Here is a 19,617-nt window from a genome sequence, read left to right as displayed (position 1 = left end):
GAAACATGGAAACTGGGTGTACTCGGGAAGATGCAAGTAGCTCCAATTTGTATTCCATAGTACCAATCTTTTGCAACACCTTGTAAGGACCATAGCACTTGGATGATAATTTATTATCCTTCTTAGCTTGCTTGAGGGACATCTGTTTGTATGGTTGTAGCCATAAAAATACCCAGTCGCCTACGTCAAAACGTCTTTCACTGTGATGCTGATTTGCTGTTGTTTCATTTAATTCTGCGCCAGAGTGGAGTTATCCTTTAAGAATTGGAGAACTTGTCGTTGATGCTCAATGTGATCTTCCACTTCTTGAACCTTAGAATTTTCCTCTTAAAGATGATGTGATGGACGGTGGATGATATCCATAAAGTGCCATAAATGGGATCATTTTTTCTACAATATGGAAGTTAGTGTTATACCACCATTCAGCCAAATATAACCACTTGACCCATTGTGTTTGTTTATCGAATACAAAGCAACAAAGACATTCTTCCAAACATTTGTTCACTATGATAAGATGAACTATGAAATAGGCCCAAGAAATGTTATCAAAGTCATAACGGACAACGCTGCATGTTATGTTGCAGCTGGCAAGTTGCTTATGGAGAGGTATCCTAACTTGTTTTGGACACCTTGTACTGCTCACTGCATTGACTTGATGTTGGAGGATATAGGTAAGATTCCTATTGTGAGGGATATGGTTGAATCATCCAGGAGCATAACAAAATTTATATAATCATGCATTTTTGCTTAGCTTGATGAGAAGATTCACCAACAACAAAGAGTTGGTGCGTCCTATCATTACATGATTTGCCACTACTTTCATATCTCTTCAGTCTCTGTTGAATTCTATGTGGGATGTGACGAGCATGTTTCTTTCACCAAATTGACGTGTTTTATCTATTAGCCGCAAACCAGAGGGAGAGGCATATGCAAACTAGTTTCATATGATCAAAGCTTTGGGCAAGAGTAGAGGAGGTGTGTGCCATTTCAGAACCTTTGGTAAGGGTTCTTCAGTTGGTTGATGGAGACAAACCCACAATGGGGTACTTGTATGAGGCTATGGATAGGGCCAAAGAAGCCATTCGTGCTTATTATGAAGATAAGGGAGACGAGGGGTTAGAGAAACAAGATGTCATATGGAGAGTGATTGATGAGTGATGGAACAATACCCTCCATCGCCCCATTCATGCTGCAGGTATCTACCTCAACCCCACATTTGCTTACGCCTATGGTTTCAGATTTGATGACGAGGTGATGGATGCATTCTTCACTTGTGTTGAGAGGATGGTGGCATATGAGCAAGAACGTGAAGATATTTCTAAAGAAATGGAGGTATATAGGATGGGAGGTGGCACATTTGGTTTTACCATGGCTATTAAGAATAGGACAACCAAAATGCCACGTAAGCTTCAATTTGTTTCAAACTTTCAAGTTTAGAATTTCAATGTTTTTTTTATGTTTCTCATTTTTCTTTTAACTTGTAAATGCTTCGTAGACAAGCTATGGTGGCAGAGTACCCCATCTCCAAAAGCTTGCCATTCGAGTGCTCAGCCAAACATGTAGTTCCTCTGGGTGTGAGCAAAAAGCGCAACAAGTAAAAAAATATTTAAATTAAAATTTTTGCATTCATTTGATTATTTTAATATATAAATTTTTAACTTTCTAAGTACTAATTTACAATCTATGACCCTAATACAGATTGGAGTCCCAACGCCTCAATGACATGGTCTACGTCTACTATAATCTTTGATTGTGGGTGAGACAACTTCAGAAACCTCCTGATGTGGAAGCCATCTCATTGGACAATATTGATACAATTGTTGCATGGAGGGTCGAGATTGAGAGGCTGACCATGGACTCGATCCCTGATTGGTTAGATGTGGATCCACAGGAGGTAGCAGTTGTAGGGGAGGGAGAGCCAGAGGTAGAGGAGGAGGAGCAGCATCAAGGTCAGGAAGCAGAGCTCGATAAGGATGATGAGAAGGAGGTGACACCATCTAGGATGGGAAGCAGCAACATAAGACAGAGACCAGCTCTTTTATCGGCTTCTAGAGGATGACCAAGTCCGTTTGTATTTCCAGGGGCTGGGCCTTCTTCCTCTAGAGGAAAAGGCAAAGCCATTCCCTATACCCTTAAAAGGGGCAAAGGATCTCAATGACTGATTACTTTATGACATGTAGATGACCCATGATATACATTTATTATATCTTTTGTTGATATTTTGACTCTTGAGAGTTGAGACTCAGACAAGACTCAAGATTCAGGAGTTTATTCACTATTTTGATATGTGATGTAGAATTACACTTCATATACATATTATATATTAGTTTTCTTTACATGTTTATGTGGAAATGCATTTATTTGATGTTGTGGATACTCTAGATGCTAAAAAAATAAAAATAAATGAATATTTTTATATTTTTTAATTTTGCAGATATTTTCAAAAAAATCTCGATTTTAACAAGTTTTTAAATTTTTGGACCCTTGGCGATTTAATACCGACTTCGACTTTTTCCATATTGCTTTAAAGTCCCTATGAAGACATCAATCATATGCTCCTTTAGAATATCATTTATCTTGATATTCAATCTTTCGAATTCCTCAATGTGCTTCGCCATTGAACCCTTCTATTTGAGATTTATCAATTGGTTAAAGAAGGTATTACTCTTTGTATCCTCATAATGTGCTACCAATTCTTCCGTAAAAATTGTCCAAATGACAATTGATTTACGAGAACAAAGTCATCGATACCACACAAACAGATTTTGTTCTAAATATAAAGATGTAATGTGTATCTTTTGTGTGTGTAGCACATTATGTAGATCACAAAATTGTCCATCTATAGTATCCATGTTACTAGATCCTTGCCATCAAACTTCCTCATATCGATCTTTGGAATATGGTTGGTCTTCAACCCAATGTTAGAATCTCTAAAATCATGATTCACATTCTTTTTGTTCTCATCATGAGTTTCATGGAATACCTTGTTGCCATTACGAAGCATTTCTTGTAGCAACTTTGTCAAACCTTCCTTCAAACCTTCCATTTTTGCATTTAAACCATCCTTCAAACGTTCTATTTCCCTTTTTATTTTTAATTCCAAACCATCCATGTTGCGTTTTAAACCATCCATCTTAACATTCATCGTCGCTTCCAATTCATTTTTTGTTACCCTTTGTGAGAGCGAAATTTGTTGCACTTGGTCTCGCAATTTTGATATATCATGTTGCATTTCTCCATCTTCTTCATGTGTCATATTAGAGCTCTCTGGTTGCTTAAAGGGTGTGTCCTTTTTTTCAAGGCATATTGGAACAAAATAATGATATCTATGTTTCACTATGTCCTTTGAATCACTTCAAACTAATTTTTCAAACAAAAGTTATGCAAATAAAAAAAATATACACACATTTTTGCTTCCTTTTTTAAGTTTGATATTGAAACAGTGGTCTCTGTAATTTCGGCTCTCCAAGCTCTGAAATTCCGTCTTGTGGTAGCCCTCTGAATCTTCTTTCCAACGCCACAAGTCAGACCAAAATTGGATTCTTCTAAATAAATTTATACCCAATCTCCCACGATGACTTGATTATGGACTGGATCAGTAGAGCAAACATGTACAGAATGCCACGTGTCGCTGTTTCAACCTTCGTCCTTGAAAATGATACTTCAATATTTCAAGTTTCTATGTGCCACTATTTTCTTCAATATATGCAAAAATCATCATGCCTAATGAGCAGACAACGAAGGTCTTTTAAAGATGAATTACTCTGTCATGACACACCTTTGTCACTTGCAAGCAACACCAAAAAGTTATCACACATTCTAAGAATATACCATATGGTCTTTCCATGTTTCACTTGATTCTCATCCAGATATGCAATGTCACTTTAGTTCTCTAGATTATTGCTCAGTAATTAATTTTTATTTGATAGTCATATGAACTTACATCCACCAGCCTAGTTGACAAGTCATAGTCGTGTAGTCAATACATGACTCAAATGTGGGAGGCGACTTAGAACAGAAGTTGAAATTGTTTAAACATTTAGTATTGTGTTGACAAAGTTGTTTGTTAATTGGTAGTTCAGTGCCTAAACAAAAATAATATATATCAAGAGCATGCATTCATTACAATTCGCCCAGTTTAGTTAAATATTCATGATATTACCAAGTTTTTTGTGATCATTGCTCGTAATTTGTCTTAATTGTTTTGCAGTTTTGACGCTCTTACATTGTCTAATCCAGTTAAACTATCAAACTGAGCACAAAACCCTGATTATAACACAATAATATTGTTTATTAAACATGCCTCTTTTGGACAAGGAGAAATATGTTTATGAAGTCAAGCCCACACATTTGCAATTTGTCAAGGTCGGCTTGGGGTCAAGTTGGATAAATTGACCCTCCTCCATCACATATAAATCAAAGAGACCTCCAACCTCATTTGGAACATTCACAACACATCATTTTTCTCTCCTCTCATCTAATTGGATCGTACAAATCACAGGCAGCCTGTTCTTCTCCACATGTGCAAAGGCATGGCTGGCCATTTCTGTTCTTTGTGTTGACCAAGTTGCAGCCAACTTTGACCAACATTGACTGGGCCTTGTTTGACTTCATTTGACTGCATTTTTTGGTGGGTTTCTCTTTGTTTCACCAGGCCACATTTATTAGCACAGAAGCCAAGATTTTCTGGGCAGGTTGACCTGTGTTGACCACAGGCCTGTGTTGACTGTTTGACCACAAAGCAGACTTTCTGGTCAACCAAGTTCGACTGCTCCTTTGATGACTGTTTTTGCTGCTGGTTAATCTTCATGGAAGGCAGAATTGCTTTGACCTTGACTGAGCTCAAGGTCACATTTACTGCTGTATTGACCACTGTTGACTTTCTGGTTAGGGTAGTTTGACTGCAGATTTGACTGGGTTGTTTGTTTGGCATTTAGACAATGGTATTGATCATCAAATTGGCAAGTCAATTTTGACTTTGACTTCGAATTATTGTAGTCTCTCTCTCTGCTGAAAATTTGATATTTAGAATTAAGGAGGATTGATCAAGGGTTTTCCCCATCTTGCGGTTTTTCCCTGGCTTGAGCCAAATTCTTGTGTTCTCTTGTCTTGGCTTGACTGCATTTATTGTTTATGTTATTTAATTTTGGGAGCCCTAATCAGTGACTAAATTACATTCCAATGAGTGAAGAAGAAGTACCCATGAACTCTGTGCTAGAAGTCCAAGGAGCTAGTCCAATAGCCATTCAAGGTCGAGCATCTTATCAAAGGAAGCACTTCTGATATGAGGTCTAAAGTATGAAGTGATTCAAAATCTCTGTGCTAGAAGTCCAAGGAGCTAGTCCAATAGCCATTCAAGGTCGAGCATCTTATCAAAGGAAGCACTTCAGATATGAGGTCTAAAGTATGAAGTGATTCAAAATCTGTATTCTATATGGGTGACCAGTCTTCATTTCAAAGCAAAGAAAGTTTTTGGTACAGCCTAGTGGCTCTGTTCCCAAAGTTTAAATGGCCAGATTAATAGCCATATTAAGGCATTGCCTCTAGAAGGAAAACTCTCCATGGAAGATTGAAGTTCTGGGCATCTTCATTAGCCTGCTTCTCTGTGATATGACCGCAGTCCCTCTCAAGAAGAGTGAGAGTTTAAGAGCTTTGTTCATGAAGAACCGAAAGACATTTCGAGAAGGTCAAAGGACTGCTAGTTTAGCAACCCTCTCAAGTCCGAATAATCTCTCAAGGAGAGCAGAGTCCTGTAATCATGAATTAAGGACTGAAATCATCTTCCAAGTTCTGAAATCCGAATTCTGAGCATATTTGTAGGTAATCTGATTTTTTTGGAAGGGTCATCTTCGTGAGTTTGGAGTAGTCCTTATAGCCATCAAAAGAAGCCAGCAAATCCAAATTGGTTCAAGGTCTTAGTAATTACCTAGATTCTATAATCTTTGTTTTAGAAGGTTAATCCTCTAGCCTATGAAGGTCCAATCCCCTTGAAAAAAGGTAGCGCAGCTCTGAGTTTGAAGCCCAAATTTCTGTATATGACACCTTGTGTGTGCAAGAAGAAGTCCCTCTTGAACTACAAGTCGAACTCTTGAAGAATAATACACTAAAAAGAACCTGCGTCCAAATTGAAGGCTGGAAGAGTGACATTAGTCTCCTTGGAAAGAAGGAGTCGAGTCTCCCTTGAATTTTAGGCATAAATAGCTTGACTTGAAGCTTCATAATCTCAGATTACAAGAAGAGAAACCAAGTCCTCCTATTAGTATAAGAATTTTTTGAAGGCCAACTTGGAAGACCTACTTGGAATTCCTAATAACCCAAGGAGTCGAGACCCCTGTGGAAGAGATGAATAGTTCTGAAGCTTGAAAAGTAAAAGGACGTTGATTTATGGTCACTATACCTCAAAGAAATCACAGTCCTATTCTACAGGTCTAGATGCTTGAAAGCCTCAATTCTATATACATGAAATCTGAGCTTGGAAGATCACTGAAGCCAGATGAAGAGAATAAGGTGTGGTAAATGTGCACAGCCTTAAGACATATATAATCATTCAAAATTTCAATGCAATATTGCTCAGAGAGCCAACCTGTTGAGTATAAATCTGGACTGTGTGATCATCAAAGGCATTTATACATATTATTTTTTAAAAAGGCTTTTCTCCTACAACTAAGGTACTCATTTGAAGTCCAATTGTCTTTTGAAGAAGATTATATATATAGCAACATTCAAAACATATTTTGAAAGGCAGTTCAAAATTCTAGACCTCGGGTCTAAGCTTCAGGAGAAGCTACTGGCAGAGAAAGGATTATTTCTTGTATCATATAACAGTGAGCCATTTGGTTGAGGAAGCTCTTCAGTGAGCCATTTGAGTACGTGTTAAAAACCACTATTGTATATTGCGATAATCATAGTGGGATTCACCTTTCAAAGAATTCATGTCCCACAACCACTCCAAGAATATTGACATTAGGTACAACTAACATGGTACAGCAGGGAGCAATCAAGCTCCAACATTCCAAGATGGATGAGAAAGTTATTGACATCCTTACAAAGCCTCTTGGTAAGGTCAAGTATATCTTCCTTCAGAGAGAGGTTGGGAGTCGTGAAACGACCCTACTAGGAGGGTCTGAGTTGAACATTGAGCTCTAGGAGCTCCTGGGGGGACGAGGTACTTTTCAGAGCTTTTCGGAGCTATATGTGACTACAGGGCGAGTGGTTCATCCTTCCCCTGTAGGTTCATTGTGTACAGGGTGAGTAGTCCATCCTTCTCCAGTAGGTTCGTTGTGTACAGGGTGCGTGGTTTATCCCTCCCCTGTGAGTATATACCCCAGTATGATATAAACATATATATAGTGGTGAATAACACAGAGTCGTTCCCCTTCCCCTATGTCGGTTGACATGTGTGTAGGGTGAGTGATTCATCTTCCCCTACGACTGATGACATATGTATAGGATGAGTGATTCACCTTCTCCTGCAGATGCCCCAGCATACATCCTACCCATGTAGTCTAGGACTCTTGGGAAGTACCTCTCATCTGACCAATGAATTGGGAAAAGAGGATAAGGACCATAGCACTACAAGTGGACGCATCATGTACTACTGTACTCTCTATGTCTAGGATGCATGTATTTCAACAACTTGATCACTCATGATCAAGTCTGATTGGGGTTCTACCCTGGTTATGTGAAATCACATTTGTTAGTGGAGAGTGGTAAGGTCTTGTGACTCACTCTCGATCTATCATTCTTATTATCTATATCAATATTCAGTGGAGATGAGACGAGATGCAGAGATAGTACATGATGATCACGATGGCATGATGACCGATGGATATTGGCAAGGAGAATTCTCCCTAGTTGAGAAGGAGTGTTAAAATGTACAACTAGGGCCAGATGATCACGATGGCATGATGACCGATGGATATTGGCAAGGAGAATTTCCCTAGTTGAGAAGGAGTGTTAAAATGTACAACTAGGGCCAAATTCCACTTTGGGCAGCTAATTTGTGTTGATTTGTGGTAGCATCGGATGTGCTCTAGCCATGAAAATTGGTGGAGAGGCTAAAGCACATGAGATCTCCAAGACTTAGAAATGGTTTGGAGAAATTCCACCTAGTTAGAGAGATATTAAAATAATTAATATTTTTAATGGGGTTCCTAAGTCTAAACTTAGGAAAAATAAAATATTAATAAGTATTAATATAAAACTTGGTGAAAATGTTCTAAATGACATGGATCAAGCCAAATCTAATCTTAGCCAATGATTAGAGACTTAATCTCAGCCGTTGAAGACTCAACAGGAAAAGTATAAGAGGAGGCTTAAGGATCAATTGGAGATACACCAAGATTGATCAGTTAGTTCGATTTTCTAGAGCAGGGTTTGCTGAGAAAATTCAAACAAGTGATCTGAGTTGTAGTGAGTACATAGCAGAGAGGTAGAGATAGTGCCAAAGAGTCAACATTGAGACTGAGGAGGCTACGCAGAGCCAGCAGGAGCCACACAGAGGCAGCTAAAGACTGCGCAGAGGCTGAGGGGGCTGCATGGGTGACACAAAAGGCCAGATAGCTGACACAAAGAGGCAGAAGGCTGACGCAGAGGGTTCTAGAGCTACACACAGGCTAGCAGGGCTGACACAGAGCCTTCAAGAAGCACCAAAAATATTTTCGTGGGGCAGACTAGTGTTGAAAAGCTAAATATCTGTCTTCGAGAAGAGGTATTACTACCGTGTAAAAATCTTTGTCTTCGAGAAGAGGTATTACTACCGTGTAAAAATCTCTGTTGGGTGAGACAGTTTGGCACCCTAGTTGTACTCGAGAAATTTGCATAATAATAAAACTCTCAGAACTGTTGCACCGGTTTTTTCCCGCATTGGGTTTTTCTAGGGACGATTGTCCAAAAAAAATGGTGTCCCTTGTGTGTTTGTCTAGTATTTCAGTCGCCGATCTGTATATGAGTTAAGACTGCATTTGTGTTTATTTTCAGTATTTATATGAATAAATAACTTGTTAAGGAATAAACAAGTAGATAAAATAAACCAGATAATGCAGTAGGGATTTCTAATGTGTTAGATTCAGAAATTTCAACAATTTGAAGAAGCTGATTATTGGATTGAAATCCTCTTTTCGAGAGGACCAGAATTGACTTAAAGATCACTAAATTTGGACAAGGAGAAATATGTTTTTGAAGTCAAATCCACACATTTACAATTTGTCAAGGTTGGCTTGGGGTCAAGTTGGATAAATTGACCCTTCTCCATCACAACATATAAATACAGGAGACCTCCAACCTCATTTGGCACATTAACAACACATCATTCTTCTCTCTTCTCATCTGATCAGGTCGCATAAATCACGGGCAGCCTGTTCATCTCCACACATGCGAAGGTTTGACTGGGCATTTCTGTTCTCTGTGTTGACCAAGTTACAGCCAGCTATGACCAGCATTGTCCTGCCCTTGTTTGCCTTCATTTGACTGCATTTTTGGTGGGTTTCTCTCTGTTTAAGCAGACCACATTTATTGGCACAAAAAGCGAGATTTTCTGGGAAGGTTAACCTGTGTTGACTGCAGGCATGTGTTGACTATTTGACCGCAGAGCAGACTTTCTGGCTGACCGAGTTTGACTGCTCCTTTGATGACTGTTTTTGCTGCTGGTTAATCTTCAAGGAAGGCCGAATTGCTTTGACCTTGACCGAGCTCAAGAAGGTCAAATTTACTGTTGCATTAACCACTGTTGACTTTCTGATTTGGGCAGTTTGACTGCTGTTGAGTCTTGACAGAGTGCAGAAATTGCAGATTTGGCTGGGCTGTTTGTTTGGCATTTGAACTTTGTAGTATTGTACTCTCTCTTTCTGCTGAATATTTGATATTTATAATAAGAAGGATTGATCAAGGGTTTTTCCCTGGCTTGAGCCAAATTCTTGTGTTCTCTTGTCTTGGCTTGTATTCTGCATTTATTGTTTTATGTTCTTTCTTCAGTTACTGTCAATGTGATAATGGTTTATGTGATTGCTAATGGAAATGAAATAGAATTGTAATTAGGCTAATATGGAACATTGAAGTAATAAATAAATAAAATGTTGAAACCCTCGTATAGTTTCAGCTGGAAAAGGACAAGAAGGAAACCCTCTTGGTTGATGATGAAAACATAAAGAAATTCCTATGGTCAAACAGAATAATACCCAAGAAAGTTTATGCTTGCAGAAATGAAATGAGATTATGTTAAAGTCCACTCATGCCTAGAGAAAGGTGAATAGAACTCAAGAGTATTGTTGGTAAAAATAGCAAAATTAAAGCCACAGGTAAAAATAGCAAAATAAGGACTGCCAAGAACATATTATAAACAAATTGTAACAAATATAGGTTTACGTAAACAAAGATTGAGAAGGGGGAAATAGAAGGGTTTAACCAATAAAATAAGCCCTGTAAAATGTATATTTCACCTTGCATATTGCTAATTTACTTTAAAGGGAACCTATTTCATCTTGCCAGTCCTCTGTCTCTAGAAGCGCACTTGTTCACAGCTAACTAAGTTTTTGATATTTGACAATTGGAGCCATGGCAAAATACTGGTAGAAATTTGCAAGATGTGCGTCACATGAACAATTGAAATTTGAAAGAAAAAAATTGCCCAATTATTCCAACTACTTCCACATATTATGTTCACAAACAAACATAACAGAACTTAGGGATATCATTGTCCAACCATCATATGGCCATCTTAACCCTGTATCAATTAAGCACCAAAAGGCATCAAAAAGAGATCGAGCCACACTATCAGTGGTTAAAAGATCGGAGTCGAGACCAATCTTGCACGAAGCGGGGATGTTTTTTGGAAGCGGGGATGCGGAAGCGTCATTTTCCAAAAATCTAGGAAGCAAAGCATCTACTATATATATATATTCAAAACAAGCATCCCAAATACCAAATTAGTTGTAGAAGACATGAAAACATGCATATTTTTGGCATCCATTGTACATCAATGATTAATTATTCCAGCATCAATCATCTACAATCTAGATTCCTCTTCTCTTGTCTAGCCTTTGCCTCTACTTCAATTCTATAGGGATTTTGGTCAACATTGCCTAATTTTGATCAAACAGCTTAATCCAAGTCTTATAATATGGTAGAGAAAGCTTAACATGCCTGATCAATGATTTTGACTTGATCGAAGGGTACATAACACCAAGACTGGGGTACATATGGGGCTTGTTGCTCTTGATTAAATGCCAATCACATGCCCTCATACATGATATAATCCAATGAAACACCACAATCCCATTGATCCTAAAAACTGTTAAGTCTGCTGAATTTTGAATGGGTTATGAAATTCTATTTTCTCCATATGAAGTTTGATGATGTTAGAACCACTCTCAAACATCCCGAGTCATTTCATGGTAATTTTAAAAATTTAAGTAAAAAGATGGAAATGGATGGGACCCACGGAACCATCTACCTTCTCTCGGATCCGCGGTGGATACACGCCCGAACCTCCACAAATCCACACCCCTCCTTTCCGGAACCATGGATCCGGCAGTAGGAACCGTGGATCGGGTAGTAGGAGCCGCAGATCGGGCCCCCACAGATCCAATTTTGCAGGAATCACCAAAAAGGAGGAACCGTGGGGATCCGATTTTCCGATCCGCGGTTCCGCCGAAGGATCGGTGGCGGATCCATACGGGATGCGGATCTGCCTTTGGATCCTTGGGGGGGGGGGACGGTTCCTGCAACACTGCTCTAGACAGATCTGTGTTGGTTTATTTTATTATTTTGATCAGTTTTTTTTTCCAATTTTTCAAGTTTTCAATTTTATACACATCAGTTTTTCTCAAATTATTTCTTTAACATTGCACACATGATATCTACCTGGGCTGTAGATGCACCTCACTACTCTCAGTGCAATGTCCTATACCAATCCTTCCCACAGTGACCATTGGCAACAAACACAAAAATTAACCACTGGATATCTACTTGCTACTTCTAAGTTCTAACCCATTAAAATAAGCAAATCGCTATAGAAGATGTCGAAATAAATGGATCACTAACAAACTACCTTACAGGTTTACTCAGTGCCTGTAATCTTTAACACCACTATGAATGGAAATGTTCCGGGCACTATAACTAAGGATCAAAGAACGAACATTATTGTCCCCATGTTTTAATGACTTGGAAGTTGTCTAGCTAAAGAAGAATCTAATAAGATACTTCGTACTGTTCAGTAAGCCATGGCAATCAGAAAGTTATCAACCATCTATGTTCACTGCCCAAAATTCATCATCACTTCTTCAATAAGAATATAAAACACATTAGATTTTTCAGCAGAATGTAAGTTAGCAGTTCATTAACCTAACAAAACTTCCATTACTACTCCATCAGTAGAGTGAAGAGAGGGAAGAGGATAAGATAACATAATTTCATAAATGTCCACTAATGACCAAAAAAGTAGATCGATGGGACTCAAAAATACAATCCACCGGTGACAAACTATGGGAGTACCAAAGCCAACTCCTACAAGCTAAAAGATAAAGTATAAAATAAAATAAGCTAGCTGCTAAACAACTCAATGATAGAAGTAGCCAAAAGAATAAGCATAGATACCACTTGATAAAGGGCTACAGTCATAAGTAGGTGCAGATTCCAGAAGAGGGGGAAGAGAAGCCCCAGTATTGCATCAAATAAGCAATGAAATGAAGCAGGAAGATGACAACCTCCTCGCTTTACCAGCAACCACGGAGAAGTAACAATCAGCCAAGACTCTCCTAACTCTGAGGCTGCTGAAATAACCTGGAGATAAAAGCCCTAGTCTCCCAAACAGGGTGGCGGGGTAATAAGAATGGGAACTCCTAAAAAGCCTCATGGGGATGGGTCTGCCAGCTGAAGTAGGAGAAGAGGTGCATTATCTTCATGATTGGTGTCAGACGTGTCCTGGGTCTCTGCATGTTGCTTTCTACTACCAGCAGATGAGGTAGAAGGCAAAAAGGAAGTGACCCACCTGACACGGTCCATTTTGGAAGGTCCTATAAGATTTGTATCCTGTGTCATAACACCTCTCTCATCAAGAGAGCTAGGTATAAGGACGAGATAGTGATGGAAACATTCAAGTCCGAGTGGAGGCAAGGCCTACCAACCACAGGATGCGATGATATGTCTCAATCCAAAGCTCCTGAGAGCAAACCTTGAACTAGCCAAGAGGAATCCTAATGCTATGCATCCAATGTCTCCGACCATACACAGATCTGACAATGAAACTGTTTCTCAGCTACATGAAGTGCTCAAAGTAGAATGCCATCATCCTGGGACAAAGACTCTTGGAGGGCTCAGTCCATGTGACCTGGATGAACTATTGATGTATATCCTCTTTAATCACCTAATTTATTCCTGCTTGTAAGACAGGAAATGACTAGAAGCAGTACCTGAAAGGGGCAACACAATCAGAGTTACCAACAAACTAGCATTAAAAGACGCCTTAGAGAACTAGCATTGCCTCCACCCAGAGAGGCCTGCAGAGAAAATCTCCTTCGAAACAAGAGGTATTTCTCCCCCCAAAAGCTAGTAGGGTTTCACCTACATGCAAAGGACTTCAAACGAGTGGCCAGCCATGGTAAGGAGGATATCAATGAGTTGCAAGAAGAACCTAGGTGCCTGTGGCACATAACATAGGGTTTTATTTGGTGGGTTGGGGTTACTATGGAAGTAGACTCCATGGCGAGTCCTGATCTGGTTTTTCTCTCCTGCCCATAGAGAGTTACTGTTATTTATTTTTTTTCTTCTGACAGATATGGTGGCAGTGGGGATTTCACAGGCTAGAATATGGCTGTATGCTACAGACGGCACATTTTCCTGTGGACAACTGGTTTGTGGCTGGCAGATGCTTTCAAGCTGTTGTTTTTGTTCGGTGGCAGTGTGCTTGCAAAAAATGGCTGTGGGTCAATTTGTAGCCATTTTCCGTGTGTCCCAAAAGTCCTGCAGCTGCGGTATTTGACTGCTAAGGTATAGCATGTCTATTGACATTCTTGCATTAATTTGGTGTTCAGCTGCAGTATTGTTGCATGTTGCTTGAAATGCAATCACAAGATCTGTCCACATCTAGCAGCAGGCATGTTGTGGTTGCAGATTTCTGGTATTACCAGTACCCTGTGGTGCATGTAGCAGTGGCCATGTTGTAGAGGAGTTATAAAGGTGTGATTTTCTTTGGGTTTTCATCAGGGCCATACTGCTCCCTTGCATGAAGATCTGTGATCTTGTAAAAATAATTTTTGTTTTTTTTTTTTTTTGCATATATGGCCCTGTTTTGTTTCACACATGGTCCTGCTGATTCTTACTTTACTAGATTTTATTCGTGGGCTCTATGTTTTCTACCCTCAAGGCTCAAACTATATCTATGGCAGCAGCCTATCTGCTGTGTGCTTATTTTGGTGACATACTGGTATTTTTTTATTTGTAAGCATATTCCAGAAAGAAAATAAGTTCAATGTTGATGCTGCAATGCCTATGGTTTCTCCACAATCATGATTTCACAGTTTACTGAATTCCAAGCAGAAGTTATCAGTTGGACTTTAGGGAGGTTGAGACCAGGCATTGCCATGATAATAACCCAGGTTCAAACCCCAGAGGGCACAGAGCTCTGTTCATGTGTATGAGTTAACAATGTTTGATCGCAACCACAGTAATGTGGAGTTGGGCTTCATATTCCCCCCCAGATCAAAAAGTTAGTTCTATGAAAATAAATGAATACAAATAATCTAATAAGCTAGGAAATGCTTATAAACAAAGAAAAAGATAAAAGAAAAGATAAAAATAATAATAATAATAATAAAACAAACAAACATACATCTGCCACTTCTATTCATCATTTGTTATCCATGTGCACCACTCCATTCACAATTGAGTATGAATCAATCCACTCACAGTTGACACACAAATTCTCATGGAGAAAACTCACTATCTCATTGATTCAATCTTCAATAAAACTTATAGAGTCATGGCTCTCTGGTTGTGGCATGGAGTCTCAACTATCCTCCTCCCACTCTGTCCTATCTACTCCCAATCCTCACATTTCTCCAGAAATAACCCCTTACCTTCTCACCATGGCATAGAGAATACCTTCGACATGAAGCACTTTTAAATCAAACCCAGAACCATAATAGGAAACATTACATGTATTTCAAGACAAACAATCCTTATTAAAAACATTCTTTGTCAAGTGGCATGCAAGAGAGAACAAGCCCATACAAGATCCGAAAATAGTTTTTTCACTTTCAAAGTACCACACCCTGAATATCTATGATAAGCCTGTGCAGAAATGTTTCACAGTTGTTGTGCCTCATCGTTGTGTTGTCAGAATGTTTAAAGCCTCCCATTAATTTACTCATCAGCCTTTACAGTAGAAGCATTGCACTTTTCCAACATCTATAACACTCTTATACCTTAAACATGGCATGAGAGTAATGCAGCACTATAGCAACTCTCCCATTTTGATTGAGGAATCATTTATATTTCATAATTTCAAACCCTAAGCTTATGCACACATGAAATATATCTGCACTAGCACAAACACATCCGAACTGTAAAGCAACTCGTTTCTCAAGGTGTAATCAATGTTGCTAAATCCCAAACTTAAATGATTGCTAGGTAGTCAAAGGAAATATGCAAACCCCACCCACTTATTCACTCTGATAAGTCTGTCTCAAAAATTTGCATTGAGAGAAGCGAAGTACTGTATAGAATCGATAGGAGTGGGGATCCATCAACATTTTGCATAGCCGTGCGTTGTGTATATTGAATATGGACCCTAATAGGCCCATTTAAATCTGGAAAGAATATGCACCTGCACATCAAGGTTGTGAAGCTCGAATCTACATATCTTCAATTCAGACGAAATATTCAATATTGAAATTCACGATATGCAACCTCGAGGTGCACATCAGACCAGCATTTGGATGGTTCTGTGATAGTCTCCTAAATAACTCAGTAATTTCGCATCATAATATCAAGCTAAACCTAGATTACATATGATCTAGGTCATGATCAAACTTAGCATTAAAGTTGCATCCTTGTTCTATCACACAATCTAATGCACTGAGAAGCAAAGATGGCATATGTATCCTGATAAACCCAAAACATGCAAGAAAATAAAATATGCCCATGGCTCCAAAATCCTTAATTAAATCCACCATGCCCCCAAAACCCGCATCAGGGAAAATATATGCAATGCTTTCCACCAACTCGCAATGCAAAAATATAATATAAAATCTCTTCGGCTATTACCTGATGATTCGGGCTATGGATTGAGGGAGAAATACAGAAAAAACTCTAGCTCGGTGAAAAGCGAACATAATATTTTTTTAAATAACCAAAAAAATAAAACAGTACTGACCTGGAGTGAAACAGCTGAATTTCTGAGCGATTTATTGCATATAACATGAATCTATAAACCCTGTTCCCGCGGTACCTAATCTATCGTGGTGATGACCCTTCGTCCTTTCCATATGTTATATGTATTGGTTCCCACTCTCAATTCTATCCCTCCGCGCCTTCCTTGGAAAAACTGTGGGCAGTTGCATACCAAAATAAAATTGGCAATCCTCTTAACATCCACCCATACACCAAATTCTCTTACAACACCTTTCAACTTTATAGCAAGTGCGAGGTAAATTTCCATGTGGATGGGATCTCATGGGTTTTCATCTTTTTAGGGCCTCAATGTGGTGCGAGGAAAATTTTGATGTGGATGGGCGTCTCTTTTTAGGGCCTCAAGGTGGTGGTGGTGTATATGGGTATTACAATTATTGCCGCCTTGGTTGTTGAAGAATGGATGTGCCCGCTAAATAATCAATAAATCCTGCTACGATGGTCGATGTTTGTTCCCATGAATAAATCCTGCTTCGATGTAGGTGCACTATATTCGGTCACCCTCTTGTGTGGAGGGATATAAATATTGTAATGCTCGCTTTAGCTTTTTCTAAACGGTATAAGAGTAAAATATATTATATGTAGATATGCATTTAAAGCATGCGGTTTTGGCTTTGGCTTTGTATATTAAAAATAAAGTTTATAGTGTGATTTATAATAGGTTGAAATATTGTTAATTGGGTTTAGTTTGAATGGTTGTGTGATGGTGTATTATTTTTTTCATTTGGGTTTTATTTTATAGATAATATGTTGATCTCACAATGAGTATATTGTTGTAACAACATTGAGTTTTATTGTTGACTTAGTATTGTACCCTAAAGAATTTAGGATTTACCCTAGGTGCCATCATTGGAATAAAGGAAAATGTGATATGTTACTAGGGAAAAAAAAATTATGATAAAAGCATCCAAAGAACAAGAAAAGAAGATAGGTGTATGTCTTTTTTCTGTTGTTCTATATAAAACACTAGTAGGATTTCAATTAGTTATAGAGGAATGTAGGAAGGTGGTTAAATAAGAAGAGGACATTGCTAATGGGAAAAGAGAAGAACCAAGGTGCCTTTGGTGCATGGCTTACTGCTTTGTAGCTTTTGCGAGTTATGATGTTGAGTTCCCTTTGTGTTTTATCCATGGAGGATTTTGCTTTCTTTTCATGCATGCGGTATCTTGGAGGTGGTATTTTTTAAGGAAAACACACAAATTGTCATTGTAGACCATAAACAATATCATGGTTCTTGGTTGAGGTATGATGGTTATGTCATCATTTTGGTTATATACTCCAATAAACCATCATTTTGCTTTGCAATGACTATGTTACATGACTGGTGATGCAAGCTCACAGTTTCAAACCAATAAATAATTTAACATGCCTTAAAGAGGATGATAAATAAGACATACTAGCCCTGATTTCTTACAATTCATAAATATGTTTTTTTGTTCTACTGTGAAGCAACTCAATGCATTGTTTCTTAGATATTGGGTTTTAGCATTGTTGAACAACTTATGGCCATGAGATCTATAGTCTTAATAATATTTTATCTTGTGGCAATTCTTTGAGTTTTGATTATGGTTGTGATTATGTATCTATCCTCATATAGCCTATCAACAACTTCTTAGGGATGGGTCTTTGATTTTTATTTTTATTTTATGAACAAGTTTATTTCTTAGATGGTATCTAAGAAAAAATTAAGAGATGGTTTTATGGTTATTATGGGAAGCTTGTGCTACTCGCTTGCATGAATACCTAAGAACATATGAAGTTTATTATGTATCTTTATGTGGTTGTGATGTGTGCTTTGGCACACTTTTGAGTCTATGGCAAACCACTCTAACATTAACCCTCCTAAAACAATGTACAATGAACTTTCTTCAAGTATTGTCGTGGTTGACCCCTTGAGTGTGACCAACACATACCTCTCATCATGTTTGTGATTGTTCATGCACATATGACTAACCACTAATCTATGATGCACCATTAATCCTAAATCAATATTCAATTCACATGGTGATAATTATAATGAAAAATCCACATCCAATAATGTGTGCCATTTTAACTCTACATCGTCAAGCTACACGAATAATATGTTACAATTTGAATATTTAATGTGTTAACTTGTGTGATCAAAGTTGACCAAGCATGTGCTAGTTATTAACTTAGGCCACTCAAGGGACACCCAATCAACTTGTTTCTAAGATTCAAGGGATTTATTTTCCTCATTTGATGTTCTTGATGTTCACTGAGCATCATTGCCTTATTTAATGCATGTGATGTATAAATAGATGTTACTTTGTTTGTAAATTATTCCATGCATTTGGATTTTAAGACAATATTGATTTCCTTTGTGAGAGTGACTTCTGCAAAATATTTCTCACAATTTGAACCTTTTAGATATTACATGTTGCTTGGATATGTGTTATTTGTTATAGTTCAATTATTTTATACAAACAAATGATGTACAATTAAGGAAATTCTTTAGTGTGTTAGTTCTTGGTCTAGGTTGGAATTAGTCCTTGTGTTATAATAATTTTGTTTATGTGTTGATGATCAAACACTTATTTCTCACTTTAGTTGTCACTACATTTAGCTTGATCAATTGTTATATGCAAATCACTATTAAAACCCCACACACTACAATGTTCCCTATGCAGTTGAAAGTGCTAGGATATTTAGTCAATAGGGAGTTAGTTAAGTTCAACTTGCTTTAAGTATTTAGTAAAAGTGTGCTTCTTTAGTATGTTTTTGTAATTATCTAATCCAATAATAATGATTATGTTGTAGACATAAAATAATCTAGTAGTTCATCTTCTCAATACTAACAAAACTTGATCTTTGCCTCGACAGTCAATTGGTCCAAGATCTCTATTTAAAGAGCACGAAGAGTCATTTGTAAATGATTGATCAATGAGAGATGTTCATGTAATCAAATGTTTTCATTGATATATTGCATCAAGTGACCATGTTGATTGGGGCCATGGACAGTTCCCATTTTGAAAGTTTTAACCATATTATCATTGGTGTATTGATCTGTGAACCATCTATATGAATGGTTGCCTTGAGATGTTCAACCTATGTGGATATACCCTGCTTTTCGAATAAAAAATAATAAAATTGTTTGTTTGTTTAAAATTGATTGTAACATTGGATGTAGATAGTATCCCAGAAATAAGACGGTTTGGTAAGTCAAATTGATGTTTATCTAGGTTGCAACCTGAG

The 19,617-nt window shown here is 38.0% G+C and overlaps 1 protein-coding gene across 1 annotated transcript in view; it reads right to left on the bottom strand.

The window, feature by feature from the left end:
* The window catches only part of LOC149199118 (uncharacterized), a 155,313-nt gene extending 138,500 nt beyond the window's left edge, over window positions 1–16,813 (bottom strand). The window contains exon 1 of the mRNA XM_089402301.1: window positions 16,370–16,813. The gene's annotated coding sequence lies outside the window, so the exon portion shown is untranslated. The remainder of the gene's footprint in view (window positions 1–16,369) is intronic.
* Between the last annotated feature and the right edge of the window lie 2,804 nt (window positions 16,814–19,617).

Source organism: Pinus tabuliformis, chromosome 2_1 (assembly GCF_031772625.1).
Source record: "Pinus tabuliformis cultivar Carrire ecotype Pingquan chromosome 2_1, CPIR1, whole genome shotgun sequence".
NCBI lineage: Eukaryota > Viridiplantae > Streptophyta > Pinopsida > Pinales > Pinaceae > Pinus > Pinus tabuliformis.
The sequence above is the reverse complement of the archived record's forward strand: the minus strand, read 5'-3'. Positions and strand labels throughout refer to the sequence as shown.